The sequence below is a fragment of the Staurois parvus genome, unplaced genomic scaffold (genome assembly GCF_062004578.1).
Source record: "Staurois parvus isolate SC_StPar_1 unplaced genomic scaffold, SC_StPar_1.0 ptg000118l, whole genome shotgun sequence".
NCBI lineage: Eukaryota > Metazoa > Chordata > Amphibia > Anura > Ranidae > Staurois > Staurois parvus.
In genome coordinates, this window is record NW_028317914.1 from 5,359,315 (window position 1) to 5,379,810 (window position 20,496).

Sequence of the window (20,496 nt, forward strand, 5' to 3'; positions counted from 1 at the left end):
AATGCAAACTAAGAATCCCTGTCTCTGAAGGGCGCTTAAACCTCTATATATCTCTGCCTGCAGTGACAGTGGTATACAGACGATTATTCAAACATCATAGTGTTATTGCTAATATTGGCAAGTTTCCTCCTTTTCTCTACAAAAAGGCGGTGGTGGCAGTGTGAAAGGTTAATTGCATAATTAACCTGACCCAGTAACAATCGCTCTCAGGCTGCGGCACATAGGTTGTGGTCCATTAGCTGGAAAATCTTTGTGCAGGGTGCAGCTGAGCATGGCATTGTTATGCACGTAACAGAGCGGTTTTAGATTGGCTAGTCCTTCGGTCACAAGTTGGTGAAAAGGGCTGGGGGTCTGACACCTCAATTGTCACAGCTGGGTCCAGAACCTTTCCTATCTCCCAAGCGATACTATTGACTAGTAAGGCTGCCCATCATGTTAACATACCAATTATGAAACTCGGAAAGCTGGATCTCAACCCACAACATATGCTGATAACAGAGCATCCAGGCATCCGGAACACTTATACCGAACACAGACCTGATGCACAAATCAGCAAAGTTTGTAGTTGTTCATTGGCTACAAACAGCAATCACGTATGGTCATTATTAGGGGTTCCTAAACATGCAGTAGCAGTGGTAGCATTGTTGAAGCACTGGAAGCATTAATTATTTGCATGGTGAAGCAACAGGACCTGTACAGCAGACCATGAATGGCATTAAAAGAGACAGGTGGCCAATTCCTTTTTCTCCTCCCATTGCTTCCAAGATGACAAAGCTAAGCAGATGCCTGAAAAGCTGGAACAGTTGCTCAATAGCTAACAGTTACATAAGTTTTAGCCAGTACCCTGGTTCTCGCTATTTTAATTTACAGATGATCTGGCTAGATCAGGGGTGGGCAAACTTTTTGACTTGAGGGCCGCAATGGGTTCATATATTGGACCCGGGGGCCGGACCAAGAGTAGATGAATGATGTGTATGTGTCATCCATAGTAAATATAGTAATATTCCCCCATAGTAATTAATCCCCCATATAGTAATTCATCCCCCCTATAGCAATTCATCCCCCCTATAGTAATTCATCCCCCCTATAGTAATTCATCCCCCATATAGTAATTCACCCCCCCTATAGTAATTCACCCCCCCTATAGTAATTCACCCCCCCTATAGTAATTCATCCCCCATATTGTAATTCATCCCCCATATTAAGTCCCCAAGTCCCCCGTGTCAATTCACTTACCTTTGCTCCGTGCGTTCCTCTCGCCGTGTTCACGCGCCGTTCCGGTGTAGCATGAAAATCTGTCTCCTATGAATATCTGTCCCCCTCGACGTATCTGCGCATGTGCCAGTTTCAGGCATTAGCAGCCGATCGGCGATCTCCGGCACATGCGCAGATACGTCGAGGGGACAGATCCTCATAGGAGACAGATTTTCATGCTACACCGGTCTTCAGGGCGGACTGTGAGAGGAGCCTAGCGGGAGCCTAGCTCCGCGGGCCGGATTAAAAGGTCCGCCGGGCCGTAGTTTGCCCATTGCTGGGCTAGATTCTCCAAGAATTATTTAAGAAATATAACTCAATAGCATTTTAAAATAAATACCACTTTAAGGGCTCATTTACTGTATACTTGCGGTCGGGAGGCACGCATGCCACAAAAAAATGATCCCCTTTTTATGTTCAGTTGGGCGGGTGACACAAATTCAAGTGAATGGTGAAAAGTGGTTGGGTGGTTCTTGAGCCTAAGGGCTTTTACCTAAAAGCCCATTGCTGTGAGCTCACTTTATTCGCTTAACTACCAGGACATTTTTAAAAGTATCTCAGTAGAAAAGGGGTACTTCTCACTGCCTTGAGGTACATCAACCCAAAACCGCTCACACTAGGAGAGGAACAAAAGAAGGCACTCTGGATTGTGGGGGTCATTAAACTTTATTAAATTAAAAACACATAAAATTCATATCTTGAATAAACAACTTGCATAGCTTGTAGAAACATCTGATGCCACTGCTCCCGACTCCGCCCTATGTATTTCCGCCAGTAGAATTCAAATTGCCTGTGACATAAAGAAGCATATTGAGAATTAGATGGAAAGTCAGAAGTCCATATCTTTGTACTGGGTCAGTGATTAAACAGAAAAAAAAAACAGCAGTGGATATCATTCTCACCTAGGCGAGGATCGAAGAAGTGGGAACAAGTACTACTAAAAGGTACTTGCTCCTTGAAAGAAACAAAAAAAAACAAAAACTATTATGTAACAGGCTAGGGGGGAGGATGAGGACAGTCATTTTTAGATGAATGTCTGCTTTATATACTGAAGCTGCAAATGTGTCTTTTGGAGGAGGAGAGTACAGCCTTGCAAGCCCTCATGCTTATTATAATGCAACAGGCTTCTTAAACAACAAAAGCAAAAAACCCACAAAAATAAATGTACCACAATGTGCAGATAAGGGAGACTGGATCATAGTATTTCACAGGAACTGCTCTACTTAGTTACTAAATACAAGTTGTAACCTGAAACTGGAAGTACAGCTCCCGGACACACAGCAGACATTAGCAGCTAGTTGTTACAGATCAGGTCAGTCTGCCTTTCTGTTGTCCATTCAAAGGCACACTGGACGTTTTAATACATGTTAGCTGTGTAAACTCATGTTAAAAACGTGATTTTTTCAGTGTTTTTGTATTAGCGTTTTGCCACTTTAGGTTTTTTTCTTTAACCAAAAAAAAAACTATTTTTTTTTAGTAAAAAAAAAAAGTCCAAAAACGGTGGTTTGCAGCGATTTACCACGTTTTACTGCATTTTTCAGTGTTAGAGCGTTTTTACAGCTAAAAAACTCCTCTAGAAACCCAAAAGTCCTGGGTTTTTTTTATCCAGGCAAAAAACACCCCTGGCAAAAAACGCTGATTATGGTCTATGTGTGAATGGACACATAGGATAACATGCTGGGGGGTTTACTGGCTGTAGAAAAAAAATGTCAAAAGCCAGAAACAACAGCTGTAAAAACGTCCACTGTGCATTCAGACAAAAGCTTACAACGACAGAGCATCAGTCATCCAAGCAATACAATTTGCATTGTGCTAAAATAAGTATATTAATATTACGTATACAGAGCAGTGCACAAACAAACTGATATTAAAGCCTATTTTTTTAATTAAAATAAAAAAAATGTTATATTTACCTACTCCTTGCAATGGTACTGCACAGAGTGCCCCAATCCTCTTCTGGAGTCCATTGCCAGTGTTGTCCTCTCCTTCCTGCGGGGGCCACCGTGTGGGTATGCCCATAGGCACACAGCATGGCTTGGCCACATGGCCCGCTACCTCCTCACAAGATATAACTGACAGCAGCTGTGTCTCCTGTGAAAGCAGGATGTGAAGGAAGAGGAACTGCAGCCAGGGCAATGTTGGCTCACTGACAAAGTGTTAGGGGGGCAGATTTTTTTTTTTTTTAAACATTGAAGCAGTTGTAAAGGCTTTCTTTTGCTAAAATAACAAACGTGTTATACTTACCTGCTCTGTGCAGTGGTATTGCACAGAGGCCCAATCATCCTCTTCTGGGGTCCCCTGCCAGTGTTCTTGGCTCCTCCTTTTCTGTGTCTGCTTCCATAGCAAATGGTTTGGCATATGTGCAGGCTCGATCCTGAGCTGGGCTGTGTGTATCTATAGGCGCACACACACAGTGCAGCTCGGCCTCGACCCGCCATCACAGGATTTAATTGACCCCAAGATGCCTGATGGAACTGTGAAACCGAGGACAGCTTCCTGGAACTATTTACAGGTGTTTACAGCAAAACAGTCCCTTTTGGAGAGCTAGCCAGCTCCTCCTGTAAAATTGCCCCAGACCCTAGATACTCCTTATCCAGCTGTTCCGGGTAAATTCCTGAGCAGGGGATCCAGTGTCTGCCACATGAATGGTGAAGCAGTCCTGGGTAGCAAGCTAATCCAGTTTCCCATTAGAGTGCCTCCTCCCCTATCTGGCCCAGGGGGTGCAGGTCCACTCAGTCAGTCCTTCACCTGTGCTGCTCTTGGGTCGGTGGCTGCTACCAGGCCTTCTAGCTGGGCAGCTCCTTCCCTGCCTCACAGGTGGTCCTCTCTCAGGGGGACGGTGAAGTCCAGAGTTTTCCTTCTTCCAAGGTCCTCTTTCCTGGAGGTCCCTCTCCCATCTGGGCCCCCTCCCAGGCTCCTCTCTCCAGCCTCACTTCCTCTCCATCTTCCATCCAAACTCTCTTGCTGCTGAGCAGGTTCAGTTACTCTTAAAGGCTGTCCTGGCCCCTTGCCAAGCCTCCTGTTGGGGATTGGCCAGGATCCTCTAAGAGTACAGACCAGCCACTCCTTGCCTCCACCCACTGCTTCTAGATCTTTCTCCAAAACTCTGGAGCAGGGGTAAATTCCAGAAAGCTGGCTATCACACCCAGGCTGCTACTCAGCCTTCCTAGCTAACCGTATACGGCCCGGCGGACCTTTTAATCCGGCCCGCGGAGCGTGGCAAACATTGGCTGTCAGGATGTAGGCGGGGCAGCGTGACGAACTCCTCTCCTCTCACAGTCCGCCCTGAAGACCGGAACGGCGCGGGAACATGGCGAGAGGAACGCGTGGAGCAAAGGTAAGTGAATTGACACAGTATGGGGAATGAATTACTATATGGGGGATGAATTACTAGGGGGGATGAATTACTATGGGGGATGAATTACTATAGGGCGGATGAATTACTATATGGCGGATGAATTACTATATGGCGGATGAATTACTATATGGCGGATGAATTACTATGGGGGATGAATTACTATATGGGGGATGAATTACTATATGGGGGATGAATTACTATAGGGGGGATGAATTACTATAGGGGGGATGAATTACTATAGGGGGGATGAATTACTATATGGGGGATGAATTACTATATGGGGGATTAATTACTATGCTTACTATGGGGGAATATTACTATACTTACTATGGATGGCATGGTAGTGGCTGGGCCGGCCAGCAGCTAGTCCGGCCCCCGGGTCCAATATATGAACCCATTGCGGCCCTCAAGTCAAAAGGTTTGCCCACCCCTGACCTAGAGTCTAGCTTCCCCTAGCTGACTAGGAGGGTGCTACATATATTAGGTTACACTGATATGAGCTTTTGTGCATTGCATAGAAATCCAAACATGCTGCATTTGTATGCAATGCACTTGTTTGGTGTGTACAGGGCACGTACAAAACTTTGTGTTGACCCTGTTGATCTATGCAGATTATTGGACATGGTGTGGTTAAACATTTTATGATGCATTTTCATAAAAATATATATATATATATATATGTGTGTGTGTGTGTGAAAAATGTTAATGCCCCAGCAGTGCTGCAGCTGTTGTGTTTAATAGACCTTGTGAGAGTGATTCACAGCCACAAGTAATTATGTAGACCTGACAGCACTGTGCTATGTTATGTAACCCTCTATATGGGTAGGGACTTTACACTGATCAGGTTGCTTGCAACATCTACATTTGTATTGTGAAAACAGGAATGTGTGGACAGTTGACAGTTCCACTGCTGCAAATGTGCTGGCAGAGCCTTATTATTAATAGGTGATATAGGCCCCAGAATTCAGGGGTCAAAGATGAATTTCAGGTATGGCAATTTTTATACAGTTAGGCCCTATTCACACCTTAGCGTTTTGTAGAGTGAAGCTCAAAGCTCCAAAATGCTCAGGGGGAAGAAAATCAATATTACTCTGTGGAGATGGTTCACATCTCCACTCCAAGTCCCCTGAAGCAGAATGCCTGAAGTTCAAAAACGTTTTGGAGCTACTTTTGTAGCTCAAATTAGGCAGATTTGCACATTTGTGGCACATTTTTATTCCCATAGAAAATAATAGAAACGTGCAATTGGCGCGTTTTTGTGCACTTTTGAGCATTTTGTGTGATTTTCTGCAAAAAAAAAAGTAATATATGAATAAAGAAATCTAAAATACATATATAAATACAAAATCATGATAAATAATTAACCCCTAACCTTAAAAAAACCAAACTGAAATAAATAATAATAATAAATAAAAACCCGAACAAAAAATACATTAATAATAATAAAAAATTATTGTTATTTTATTACTTTAGGTTTTAGGGGGTTAAGGTTATGGGTTAATTATTAATTTATTATTACAAGTATTTATGATTATTTTTATTTGTGTATTTATTTTACATTTATTATTAATAATAATGTATATTTTTTGTTCAGGTATAGGTGTTTAGTTTTTATAATTATTATTAACCACTTGCCCTCCTGAGGATTTAGCCCCCTTCCTGACCAGGCCAGTTTTTGCGTTACGGCACTGCGTTACTTTAACTTACAGTTGCGCAGTCATGCAACGCTGCACCCAAATCAAATTTACATCCTTTTTTCCCACAAATTGTGCTTTCTTTCGGTGGTATTTCATCGCCTGTGCGTTATTTATTTTTTGCCCTATAAAAAAAAGACCAACAATTTTGACTTTTTGCCATTAACCTCCCTGGAGGTATTCCCAAGTGTAGCTTGGGGTAAAGTTTCAGCACCACAAGCGGTAACCCCGAGCTACACTCGGGAATACCCTGCAGCATTGCTCTGGAATCTATTCTTCACTTACCTTGTCCTGCCTTCCCGCGATGTCCCTTCTGCAGTGTCCCTGGCAATGTCCTCCGGCCGATGCCGGCATCTGTCTTCCGGGTTCCGTTCCCTGCGACGTCAGGATGTACGGGGACGGAACTGGCGGGAAATTTAAAAATGTCAAAACGTGACATTCACTAAATACACTAAAATCACATAGTAAAACATTACTGTATCAAACCATTTCACATACATTTTGCCCCTAGTGCTTTGTCCTGTGCCCTGCCTGTATTTTTACTGTTTTCTGCCTGGAAACTGAGAAATGTCCATGGCGTCCAAAAAGCGTCCCTTTAGGTCAAAATCGGTTTTAGACCAGCTAGAGAACAGCGATAGTAAATTAGAACCACTTGCAGAATTGAGTGATAATGATTTGTGGGGAAATTCGGCATCAGACACTGAAAACGATTTTGCGACTAAGATCAGTGATGTGCAAACTTGGCGCTATATTTCAAATTTCAGTGTTTTTGGTTTGATTATATTATGAATTAAATTTATTATATTATTTTTTATGATTATTTATTAAATTATAATTTATGATTTCGTGTTTCAAATTTTAACATATGCTGGATGTTTACTAGACTCTTGCTCGGACAGATTTCAGTGAGTTATTTCTAAAAATTACAGGCCTACAATAAAAAAAACTACATATTTCCATGCAAAAAAATGTACTGCTTTGAGCACAGAAATACTGCTATAATCAGACCGCTAGGGAGGTTAAACATGTCCAGTAAAAATTTAAAAAAAAAAAAAATCAAAATTTCGTTATAAATTTAGGCCAAAATGTATTCTGTGACACGTCTTTGCTAAAAAAAAAAAAATTCCAATACGTGTAAATTAATTGATTTACGTGAAAGTTATACCGTTTACAAATGGCAGTATAGATACTGGATTTTTTTTTTTCTACTAGTAATGGTGGCGAATAGTGACTTATAGCGGGACTGCGGTGGGCATTCTGACACTGGGGGGAACTGACTTGGTGTCACTGACATCCACAGTGACACCAATACAGTGATCAGTGCTAAAAAAAAAAAAAAAAGCACTGACACTGTACTAATGGCACTAGACAGGAAGGGGTTAACATGAGGGGCTGGGAGTGTTTTACTGGGGGCAGGGTGTTGGTGCTTCACTGTAAGCACACTGCTCTGGATGGCTGTGCTGTGCTAGCAAACAAAGCAGTTCTCCTCCCCATCGGAGATGCTCGGAAATCGCGGATTACGGTTTGGTGGATGGGTAGACATCGCAAACAGCCTCCTGCCAGGATGAGCCTTGGCACCCGCTCTTGCCAAGATGGCTGCTGCTCCACCGCGGTGCGCTTTTCCCCAGCCTCTGCCCGGGAGTTGTTCAGGGAACTACCAGAGGCCTCCCTGCCCTCCTCACCGGCCGCTCTGGATCCACCAATGCTGCTCTCTCAGACTTCCCCCAGTGTGGATGGAGTGGAGGAGGCTGCAGAACCCACCCTGTCGGATGTTCTTACCACTATCAAGTTAAATCACTCTGATCTGATGGGGAAAGTGGAGGAGCTCAAACTTGATCTCACTATCATGTGCCAGGACATGCATAAGATTCGAGAGCGGGTGTCAGCCACTGAAAGGCGTATTGGTGATTTGGAGAATGTGCTCAACCCTCTCCTGCCTAAAGTTAATTTGTGCAGGGGTAAAGTTAAAGCTCTGGAAGATAAGGTGGATGACTTGGAAAATTGCCTTCGCAGAAACAACTTGTGGTTGGTGGGCCTGCCTGAAAGAGTGGAAGGGTTAGATCCGGTGGCCTTCCCGGAGAGCTGGCTGGAGTAGCCGGAGAGCCACTACTGCATGTCCACCTGCATTGTGATTGAAAAAGCTCATAGAGTCCCAGGTAGGCCTCTCCCTGAGGGAAGTCCCCCCCGCACCATGGCAATTCCCCTTCTAAACTACAGGGACAGGGACTCGATTCTGTGTGCTGCTCGCTTGAAAGGGAGCCTTCGCATCAACAACCCAGTGGTATCCCTCTTCTCTGATTATTCTCCTGCGGTCCACAACTTCAGGGCCAAATACCAACATGTCAAGCAGCAGCTTGGTGAGAAAGGGGTGAAATACTCTATGCTCTTCCCTGCTACTCTGTGTGTGGTACACCAAGATCAAGTGCACTTCTTCCAGTCCCCTGATATGGTTCTGCCATGGTTTGAATCCCTGCCACGTCCAGCAAGATCTCCTTCCAACCCCCCCGGTGCCTTGATGATTTTGCCAAAGACTCAGCATGCCTATGAACAAGCTTTTCCCTATCTTTTGGATGGGCATTCATTATCAGTCACACTGTAAGGAGGATTTCTGCCCTTCTGGTTGTCTGCTACTACAGGGTTCTACGTTTGTATTCCTGTTCTACTGTTTCTTTTTCTGAACATTGTTCTTTTGGACTGCTTTGGGACTTCAGGTCATGTTTCCCACGAGTGACCTCGGTTTTGGGATAAAGCCCACTCCTTTTTTCTGGAGCTGGGCAGAGGCTTTGTTTATTACACTGTTGCCTTTCTGCTCTGATTCTTTTGTTGGTTTGTGTGTGGTGTTGCTGTTTCGTGTGTTTGTTTTGTGTTGTTGTGCGTCATCTTCCCTCAGTGGTACTGAGCCATGATGGGGACTGTAGATGGCTCCTTGGGCCCTGTTGCCCCCCCCCCCCCCCACCTACTTAATCTGTCTCAGAGTTAGTCAATGTCTTCCGTAAGGTTCTTGTACTGGTATGTCTGTGGACTGATTTCTAAATTTAAAAGGGCCTGTTTTGAGCTCCTTAAATCCCACAATCCCCACGTACTATGCTTCCAGGAGACTCACTTAATGGGATCCAAGATCCTATCCCTTAAGAAACACTGGGGTTTACATGCATACCACTCTACCTATTCTAATTATGCCCGTGGGGTATCTGTATTGATTACCCTATCCATTTTCCAGTGATAGGGTAATTCTCGACCCTAAAGGTAAATATGTCCTTATACTATGATATCCCACTAATTCTGGTAACTGTCCAATTACTGAGTGTCCATTTATCTACATTGCCTTGTCTAGCTACTATTATGGGAGATTTCAACTCGGTTCTTGATCCAACATTGGACCGGATGAGGCCTCTCTTCTCTGACTCCAAATTGTTTCGACATTGGTGTGACTTCAATCACTATGTAGATATTTGGCGATGGAAATTTCCCATGGCCAGGATATATTCTTGCCAATCTAAACCATATCATGCGGTTTCCAGGCTGGACTACACTTTGGTGTACACTATGGTACTACCCTGGGTGCTCTCTGTTTCCCAAATGGTTTCAGACCACTGTATGCTGCGGGTGGAGTTGCAGTTGAGTCATAGGCCTGCCTTTCGATCCTGGAGGCTGTCCTCTCTGGATCGCCATGCCTGAATTTCAGGAACCCATTCGCACTGACATGATTAACTATTGGGCTACCAATGAGCACTCCTTTGAAATGGGATATCAGTGGGACGCCTTTAAGTCAGTAATTTGTGGTTCCTACAACTCAAATATTGTTCGATACCGTTCGGGTGCTAGGGCTACCCAACAACAGTTAGAGTCCTTGTCGTCATCTGCACGATCTCACTACACCTCTTCCCCTTCATCAGAGTAACGTGGTGCCTTGAGTGAGGCTCATTCTGCCCTGCAGCTCCACCTCATTGACTTGACACATAAACACTAGCTATATTTATCCACTAAGCTGCATGAACATAGTGGGAAGAATGACAAATTGTTGGCCTATCTTTCTCGTACAGAATCCATAGACAACTCTATACCTGAAATTAAATTGCCCGATGGTACAATTTCCTCCACCCCCATCATTATTAACCAGACTTTTGCTCATTTCTATGAATCTTTATGCTTGGATGCTGGAGCCCCTGCGGAGGACTCCGTTGCAGGTTTTTTTACTTCCCTTAAATTTCCCATTCTTAGTGAATTGAACCACTCTCTCCTTGAAAAACCATTATCTGTGGAAGAATATCAGCAGCTGTTCGCTCCTTGCCTCCAAACAAGACACCGGGGCTAGATGGGTTGCCCTCTGAATAGTATCAAACATATGGGGAGGACCTGGCCACACGCTTACATGGTGTTTTCAACTCAGCATTTGAGAATAGATCACTTCCAGATTCCATGAATGAGGCTCTAATAGTATTAATACCCAGGCCTGACAAGGACTTGTTGCAGTGTGGGTGTGGTGGAGGAGTTTGGGGAGGTGTCAGGCCTTTGGGTTGATTGGGGCAAGTCTTTAGCCTTTCCTATAGGCCCCATGGTCCCCTATGAATTGTCTACTTCTAAATTACAACTTTCAACCCAGTTTTGCTATTTAGGTATTCAAATCAAATTCACTCTGATCTCACTACCCTTGAGTCTCTCAATGTGATGCCCCTTGTTACACACATGGAAACTAGACTCCGTACCTGGGCTACGTTACCCCTTAATTTAATAGGGAGGATTAACATTTTCAAGATTATATATATTACCCAAATTTGTATATGTATTTAGGGCCTTGCCAATTTTTCTTCCTAGAAAATTTTAAAAAAATTGACTCAGTTTTGACTTCTTTCCTTTGGAATGGGTCGCACCCACAAGTAGCCAGGTCCTCGCTTCAGGCATCCAAGGTGGATGGGAGCTTGGTGTGTCCTAACCTCCATAACTATTCTATTGCCTCCCAGCTACCCTATATGTATGGTTGGTTTCGTGGCTCCTCTCCTGCCTCCTCCACCATTCTCCTGTGTGCCCAGTAAGGTTCTGCAGCCTCTCTTCGCGACACTCTTTATAGGTCTGTTGTTTCTCGGTGCTCCCACCATTCTGATAGATACTAGCTGGCTGGCCTGGCAGGAGGGGGCAAGGTATTAGCCCCATCTCCTGCAGTGTCCTCACAAATTCCCCTGTGGTACAACCCTAATATCCCTGAGCGTCTAGGTCACCCTGACCAAAGTTGGTGGAGTCGTCTTGGTGTCACTCATCTCTCTCATGTTTTTATTGACGATTGTTTTAGATCTTTTGATGACTTAAAGACCCAGTATAAAGTGGCTAACAATTTTTTTCATAATTTTTTGCTGCTACATCATGCTATACGGGTACAATTTGGGACTCTGACTCTGGAGCTTTCTGAATAGTCCCTTGAAATATGAATGTCAAACTCAGATATTGTTAAGTTGGCCACTACCTTCTATTCCCGTCTCCAGGCAGCTGGGACTAACCCTTTTCATACTGCTCTTCGTAAGTAGAAGGCGGTGCTTCTTGGGCTGCTAGAAGAGGGTTGAGAGGAGGTGGAGGTTTGCCTCCAAGATCTCCTCAGCACTGCTGATAGGTTTACTCAATTCAAGTATTAGATTGTACGCCCCTTGAGGGTTAGGGACTGATGTGAATGTACAAAATATATGTAAAGCGCTGCGTAAAATTGACGGCGCTATATAAGTACCTTAAATAAATAATAAAAATAAATAAGTTCATCCACCATCTTCATTACACCCCGGCTAGGTTGACCCGTATGGGCTTCGGATCTGTGGACGCTTGTCCCCATTGTGGCCTTGGGGGCACGGATCTGGTGCACATGTTTTGGGCCTGTCCGGCTCTTGCTTCGTACTGGCAGGACCTCTTTACTTTTTTTTTTACAAAACTCTACATTTGCTGGTTCCACCTACACCAGAAGTTGGCCTTTTGGGTATTTTGAATGATTTTGTACCTCAAACTCAGCCTAGAATATTACTACGTATGCTCCTGTTTTATGCTAGAAAACTTGTCTTGTTGAACTGGAAAAGTGTAACTCCGCCCTCAATACAGAGATTCTACTGAATGGTTAATCTTGACCTGTCTAAATACAAGCTGATCGACAAAGGGCAGGCCTGCCCTAAAAAGTTTCCAAATTTATGGCAACCCTGACTGGACATATCAGACTCTTTTCTACAACCTGAGAGAGGTTATTTTTTGGCACTAATGTAGTAGTGGCTATGGACTTTTTATTTCTCCTGCCGTTTATGAGGAATAGGTGTGAATTGTGTGCGTTTGGTTGTGTGTGCAACTGTATTCGTTTGTTTTTTTGGTTTGTTTATCATGGAATGTTTCTATATGTAACCGTTACTATTTTTTGAGATGAGCTCAAGATAGCCATGGCAAAAACCCGTTTACTGGGGTTGTTTCCCCCCTTTTACGTAACCCTTACTCTTATGTTCTTAGTTTGGGGCCCCTGTTGTTTATTTTTTATTTTTTGTTAATGTAACTGTTTTATGAAAACAAAACTAAATAAACCCCTTTTAAAAAAATATAAAAATAATAATGAGAATTTGTTTAATATACTTTTTAACGGTTAAGGTTAGGGGTTAATTATTAATTTATTATTACCGTATATACTCGAGTATAAGCCGACCCGAATATAAGCCGAGGTACCTAATGTTACAATAAAAAACTGGGAAAAACTATTGACTCGAGTATAAGCCGAGGGGGGAGGAATAGTGCCCCAACGTTGGTGTCAGTGGGGGGAGGAATAGTGCCCCATCGTTGGTGTCAGTGGGGGGAGGAATAGTGCTCCATCGTTGGTGTCAGTGGGGTGGTGTCAGTGGGGGGAGGAATAGTGCCCCATCGTTGGTGTCAGTGGGGGGAGGAATAGTGCCCCATCGTTGGTGACCCCTGCTCCAGCCTGGGCTCGCTCGCTCCCTCCCTCCCTCTCCCATGGTACACACTTACCGGTCAGATGTCTTCCTTCTCCGGCCGCTCTCCTCCTCTTCACTCGCTCGATCTTCGCGGTGCCGCTCGGCTCCTCCTCTCCAAGCTCCACCTCCTTGCCGGTGATTGGGCGCATGTGTGCCTCTCCTGAGCTACAGTTCCAGCGGCCAATCACCGGCGAGGATTGATCCCGGGGGTGTGTCCAGATGACAGGCACGGCATGTCATCTGCAGACGTTGACTCGAGTATAAGCCGAGAGGGCCGTTTTTCAGCACAAAAAATGTGCTGAAAAACTCGGCTTATACTCGAGTATATACGGTACATAGTATTTAAGATTATTTTAATTTACTTGTGTATTTAGTTTACATTTATTTATTCATTTATTATTACTACCCTAACAAAATATAAATAAGTAAATAAGAAAATAATAAATAAAACACTAACCCCAACCCAACCCTAACCCCTAATCCTAACCTAACTTCTAACCCCTTACCCTAACAAAAAACAAAATAATAATAAATTAAATAATAATAATAAAATAAATAAAAGCTGATGGAAAAACTGAAGCAGAAAAACCTAGCAACAAATTATGCAACAGATGATATTTTTCTCTATTGCTAATAAAAAGCTCAAAAACAGCTAAAAACGCTGTATGTAAAAATCACGGTAAAATATGTGTGAAAATTGCTATGCTCCGACGTGAGTGGAGCCTTACATATTTTTATCATTGATCATGGTATATATATGTATGTGCTATACATGTGGGATCCCTCTGGAAGCTTGAAATGACTGTAGCAGTCACTGCTGCTCCAGTGATCTCCACTTGTTTTTGGTTCCCGTGCTGAGCAGCTGCCCTGCTGCACTGTGAACACAGGAGATTGCTCTCTTGGCAAGGGCGATTTCAAGGAATGCTTTGCATTGTCTCAATAATTACAAATCATTTTCTGATTGAACGGGGAGATGTTGTGAACTCCACTTTGTCAAATCAGTGAACCCTTTGGAGGTTATTTACTAAAACTGGGGAGTACAAAATCTGGTGCAGCTGCAAATAGAATCCAAACAGCTTCCAGGTTTTATTATCAAAGCTTAGGCTGGCCATACACTATACAATTTTCTGTCCAATTTCCTTTAGATTTACCTTCAACTATGTAGTGCAAGGGTCTGCCTAATTGGACACAATTGAAATTGTTTAGGTTTGACCTCATATTATATGGTTTTTGGTAAATCTAAAGCAAAATTCTCAAGAAAATTGTATAATGTATGGCCAGTCGAAATTGAAAAAGCTGAAGTTAAAACCTGATTGGCTACCATGCATAGCTGCAATAGATTCTGAGTTCTCCAGTTTTAGTAAATCTCCCCTTTTGCATTCATTGAGAAAATGTAAAGAGTTCTCTGAATGGCGTGATCATGCTGAGAGAATGCCCTCCTGTGTTCAGTAAGCATGGCAGCCACTTGGCATGGGACCCGAAAGCTAGTGAAGATCACCGTAGTAGGGGTGTCTACTACAGCTATTTCCAGCTTCCATGGGGATCTCACAGGTATAGCACATAAATGCTTACAATGGTCCAAGCTGGAACAATATAACTATTTATTACAGGTACTTCTATACTGCCGTCAATTTACGCAGCACTTTACACATATATTGTACATTTACATCAGTCCCGAACCCTCAAGGGACGTACAAGCTAAGGTCCCTAACTTACATTCATACATACACATAACTATGCAACATAGTCCATTAAACATAAGGATTGAGAAGAGCAAAGTCTGCTTCTCCCAGGATGGAGAAGTCTTCAACTCATGAAATCCAGGAGTGAGCTCTAGTACAGTGTAACACGATAGCACTCATATTTGGATACAAAAATGGGAATGTGTTTATTATATTCAGATGTGAGGAATGCCATTGAGATGCTATTGCCATGCATTGACTTGTACAAAAAAATGTACAAACCGCTCTTAAGACGTTCCTGTACACCTAAAATGTCTGTCAGTATGTGTATACAGAATTGTTTTGCAGCTATGAAATGGAATCCTTTAACATAATCAGTCCCTTCCCCCACTCCCTCCCTCCCCCAGTCTGCTCCAAGTGTGCCTTTGGCAGATCTGGTTTTTATGACCTGTACTGCATTTACTTTAACCACTTCCCAACCACCCTATAGCAGATATACTGCTCCAGGGCGGCACGGGTGCGCAAAATCACATATATATACATGAGTTTTCATTTCCGGGTAAGGGGCGCGCTCGTGGTACGCACGCGCCCTACCGGCGCCGCCGCAGATGTCAATTACCTGGTCCCGGCCGTTGAATACTTGCCGGCACCCGGTGATTGCCGAGGATCTCCAACGGGGAGGAGTATGTAAACAATACAGTTCCCCCTGTCAGCTGGTGCACACTGCTTTGGATGGCTGTGCACAGCACAGCCATCCAAAGCAGTGTGATTACAGTGAAGCACAGACACACAGCCCAACATAAAACAGCACAGAGTTAACCCTTTGATCGCCCCTCATGTTAACCCCTTCCTGCCAAGTGCCATTAGTAGTGTCAGTGCTTTTTTTTTTTTTTAGCACTGATCACTGTATTGGTATCACTGTGGATGTCAGTGACAACAAGTCAGTTCCCCCCAGTGTCAGAATGCCTGCCGCAGTCCCGATATAAGTCGCTGATTACCGCCATTACTAGTAAAAATTTAAAAAAATTCCAGTATCTATACTGCCATTTGTAAACACTAAAATTTTCACGGAAACCATTTAATTTACATGTATTGGGATTTTTTTTTTTTTTAGCAAAGACATGTAGCATAATACACTTTGGCCTAAATTTATGACGAAATTTAATTTTTAAATTTTTTTTTACTTGACATGTTTAATAGCAAAAAGTCAAAAATATTTTTTTTCTCAAAATTGTCAGGTTTTTTTTTATAGTGAAAAAAATTTAAAAATGCACAGGCAATCAAATACCACTGAAAGAAAGCATAGGAAAAAAAAGGATGTACATTTCATTTGGGTGCAGCGTTGCATGACTGCACAATTGTCAGTTACAGTAATGCAGCGCCCTAACGCAAAAAAAACAAACAAAAAAAACAGGTGGCAGGATTGCCTCCTGAACAGAGGCTGCTTAGACGTGCTCTGAAAAGCAATCCACCACAAATCACTTTTCAGAGCTTTGGCTAGCGTGAACCTAGCTTTACAGCAGAAAGCAGTGCCAGCACTGAAAACGGATGGTGCTATCAGATGCTCTGATGTGTGAATATGAAAGAATAAGTGTTCTGATTGGATGGGATGGCAAGCGTAAAGTCACAACCCTGCTGCCTCTCCGCCTCATCCAATCATACAACACTCAGTTTGAATTCCTTGTGAAAAATGCAAAGCATTTGTTGAATAGCGGCTGACCTATCTTCACAAAGCAGCTACATGGCAAGGGACCCGTGGAGATCACTGGAGTAGTGGTCTTATTGGCCAGGTATGGTTTACAGTATATATAGTAACATTGGTCCAAGCTAGATCAATGTAACTACCTATAAAATATCCATACCTGGAATTCTACTTTAAATTATACTGTTTGTTGGTTTTGAAAAGCCAAAATAAAGCGGTGATAAAAAAAAACAAAAAAAAACGGGTTAGACCAATATTATTTGCACATATCTTGTGATGGTCCATGTTTCTGGAGGCATGGCAGGGAGTGCCATGATTTGTCTATATATTTTGTGCTATAATCCATGGTAGGAGGTATGTGAGGCTGTACTGACCTTTGCGCTGCCTAAAATGTTCAAGACATATCCACACAAAGCCATTTAATACACATTGTGGTGTGAATGAGCACTACAAAGGGAGAAATATTTGAGCAAATTATTTTTGTTCTGAAGATCAGGGATACTTCCAGACAAATCTCACACCCATGGAGGTGTACAGAACTGCTGGGTAAATATTATACAGGGTGTGATCACATCATTCCAGGCACACCCTGTGTATATGATAATTCAGCATATTTTAGCCAGGCATTCATGCTTCAGAGGTCTCACACCAGGTGCGGTGAGACTGCGTTGGGCGCCTATTCCAGCACAGTCCAACTGCACAAGGCAAATTGCTCTCTCTCTCTACTGTGTGCTGAAAAAATTGTGAGCAGGAAGTTCTTCTGGCACAGCGTGTATCACTGGCCTCACTGCATGTTAGCTGATAGATCATTGACATTTCATGTTGACTTAAAAAAAAAACAAAACAGAAAAACATGAAATGCCAGCGCCTCGACACTGCGTCGGCTCGTCTGGACCTTAGCAGTCCTTAGCACTCGCTCACAGGTGCAGCAAGCACTGCCACTCCTCTGAAACACCATCCACTCTCAGATCACTTTTCAGAGATGTTTGGAAAGTGGTAAGGAGGTGATATGTCACTTCCTCGCCACCTGATTTAATCTAATAATTGTACTACCATCCCACAATCATATGCCTTGCTTGCAGTTAGCAGCGTGGGCTCACAGATCTGCATTAAGCAGTGCCTGCTAAACGTGACATGCTGTTTATAGCGAGACTGCGGCAGGCATTCTGACACTGATGGGGGGGGAACTTACTGTCACTGACATCCCCAGTGACACGAATACAGTGATCGGTGCTAATAAAAAGCACGGACACTGTACTAATGACAGTGGGCAGGAAGGGGTTAACATGTGGGGTGATAAAAGGGTTACTGTGTGCTGTTTTACTAAACAGTTGTTGAGAAATACACAGCAGCATGTTCTTGCTGGCAGGAGAGAGACCTTTGTTTACACAAGGTCTCTCCCCTGTCATCTTTGCCAGGCGATCGTCGGGTGCCATCGGGAATCTCCAGGTGGGACCCCATGATTGACATCTGTAGCCGCCAATGGCGGCACAGGTAGAGAGGTGTGTGCGCCCCCTACCTGGAAATGCAAATCATGCATATATACACAGCCCTGCTGCAGTCATTCTACTATAAGGTGGCGGGCAAGCGGTTAAAGTAGAACTTCACCCAAGAGGGAAGTTCCACTTTAAGTCCTCCTCCACCATATTTGGCATGTCATTTTGCTTTTACAGGTACCCGCTCCCACTAGGCTTGGACGATCTGAGAAGTAATTCTACTCCCTTCCCTGCAGTCTTTTGGGACACATCATAGGTCCCAGAAGACTGTGGGACAGGGGCGGACTGACCATTGGGGAACTCGGGCACTGCCCGGGGTCAGTAGGGGGACCCATGCAATGTCCCTGGTACCTTTCAAAGGCTTTCTTGGGTGTGGTTTGGGTGTGTGCGACACAGGGGCCCCACGATCCCCTATTGCCTGGGGGCCCCATGAGTTGTCAGTCTGCCCCTGCTGTGGGAGCATACACAAAGTGCCATGTGGCTCACACATGCGCAGTGGACAGCCAGCAGCAAAGCCGCCTGCCCACAGTTAAGATGCAGGCACCTGGAACCCAAAGCTAGTGAAGAACTGGCCTGGGTGAGGATTGCGTTGGATCCCAGTGGCTAAAGGGTTAGCACTTCCGCCTGGCAGTACTAGGGTCATTGGTTCAAATCCCAACCACGGCACCACCTGCCTGGAGTTTGCATGTTCTCCCTGTGCCTGCGTGGGTTTCCTCCGGGTACTCGTTTCCTCCCACACTCCAAAGACATAATAGGTTAATTAGCTCCTGTCTAAATTGGCCCTAGTATGTGTATGTATGAATGTGAGTTAGGGACCTCAGATTATACACCCCTTGAGGGTTAGGGACTGATGTGAATGTACAATATATATGTAAAGCGCTGCTATATAGGTACCTAAACAAATAATCCCTGGCCCTGTAAGGGCAGATGATTCATGTAGCTTTTACTTCCTGGAAGCCCTGAAACTGTACTAATGACAGTTGGCAGGAAGGGGTTAACATGTGGGGTGATCAAAGGGTTAACTGTGTGCGGTTTTACTAAGGAAACATGTTACTGTGTATTTCTGTTCTGTGCAGAGAAATACACAGCAACATGTTCTCGCTGGCAGGAGAGAGATCTGTGTTGCTTACACACAGTTCTCTCCCTGGTCAGCTTTGCCAGGCAATCAACGTGGAATCTCTGGCCGGGACCCCGTGACTGACATCCGCATGCAGCCAGAAGGGTGTGCTTAGCGGAGAAAACCCTTCCTTCCCTGCTGAAGAATCCTGGGATGTATGACATCATTAGCCTAGACCAGAAACCAGGAAGCATATAATGTAAAAAAAAAAACTGTTTAAAGCCAATGAAAATGATATAATTTCCTATCTATTTACGAATGCTAGCAGCGTAAGGATTCAAAATAGTCCATGCTGATTGAGAGAGTGACATTCCGCTTTAGGTTTTGCTGTATGTTAGTGTTGGCAGGCAGGTGGTTGGAGAGAGCAGTAAAAACACAGCCCAACCACCTGGCTTTACCACCCCCCACCTAATGAGTCCCTGATAAGTACTTTGATTAATAATTATTGAATATTAATGTTCAGGAACAACCCAAGAGGTCTCAGGAATCCCGCACAGCAGAAGTAAGGACACGTAAAGCTGGATTCTTGTGAGCTACTATGGCGTATTTGTGAAATGAAAAATATAAACATGAATTCCGGAAACACACCGGGCTGCCCGTCTCCGCTCCCTCACCATCACTACGATCACCGTTCTCTCCGTTCATTATTTTCTCTCTGGTTATGTTGTTCAAAACTACGCGGGAAACCCAGATGTTTACTTCCGCCCCGTACAAAGAGAGGCGTGGTCGCACACACGTGACACCCACCGGTGGCCTGATTGGAGGGTTCTTTTAAAGAGTAGCAATGGCGCCAAATTCCGTCTGATGACTGGGTCGCGCGAAAAGCTGACATGCCAAGTCACCTGTTCTGGCGGGAGACCGGCCGAGCCGGAGTTCCTCCATTTATAAAATGATACCCTCAGTATCGTAGTAGCACAATGGGCGAGCGACATGTATTCCGTGTCCTTAACCCGCCGTTCTATGTGACATGAATTGGCCACACCTGATGAGTTGTGCTCAGTATAAAGGGAGGAGATCCCCGGTCCTCCGCATTGTGTGACTGGAATCTGTCACCTCAGAGTATGACGTGGCGGGAAGTATATGGGAGAGTTTCGTGGCCCTGCTAGATCACGGCATTTCCCGCTAGAACGTGATCTGAGGGGATCGGCGAAGCCGCCTTGCCCCGTATTCCAGTCACCTATATCTCGGGGAATGTCCTCCTTTCATAGCGAACGCTGACCGGCTGCCTCAGCAGAGTATTGCTTCCGAGTGT

The 20,496-nt window shown here is 44.1% G+C and overlaps 1 long non-coding RNA gene across 1 annotated transcript; it reads right to left on the reverse strand.

Moving 5' to 3' along the window:
• Window positions 1-1,901: 1,901 nt before the first annotated feature.
• LOC149467231 (uncharacterized) lies at window positions 1,902-20,479 on the reverse strand. Its single transcript, XR_016311990.1, has 3 exons — window positions 19,859-20,479; window positions 6,592-6,710; window positions 1,902-2,044 (listed from the first exon to the last, which is right to left on the reverse strand). It is a non-coding gene; the product is annotated as an uncharacterized LOC149467231 (long non-coding RNA).
• Between the last annotated feature and the right edge of the window lie 17 nt (window positions 20,480-20,496).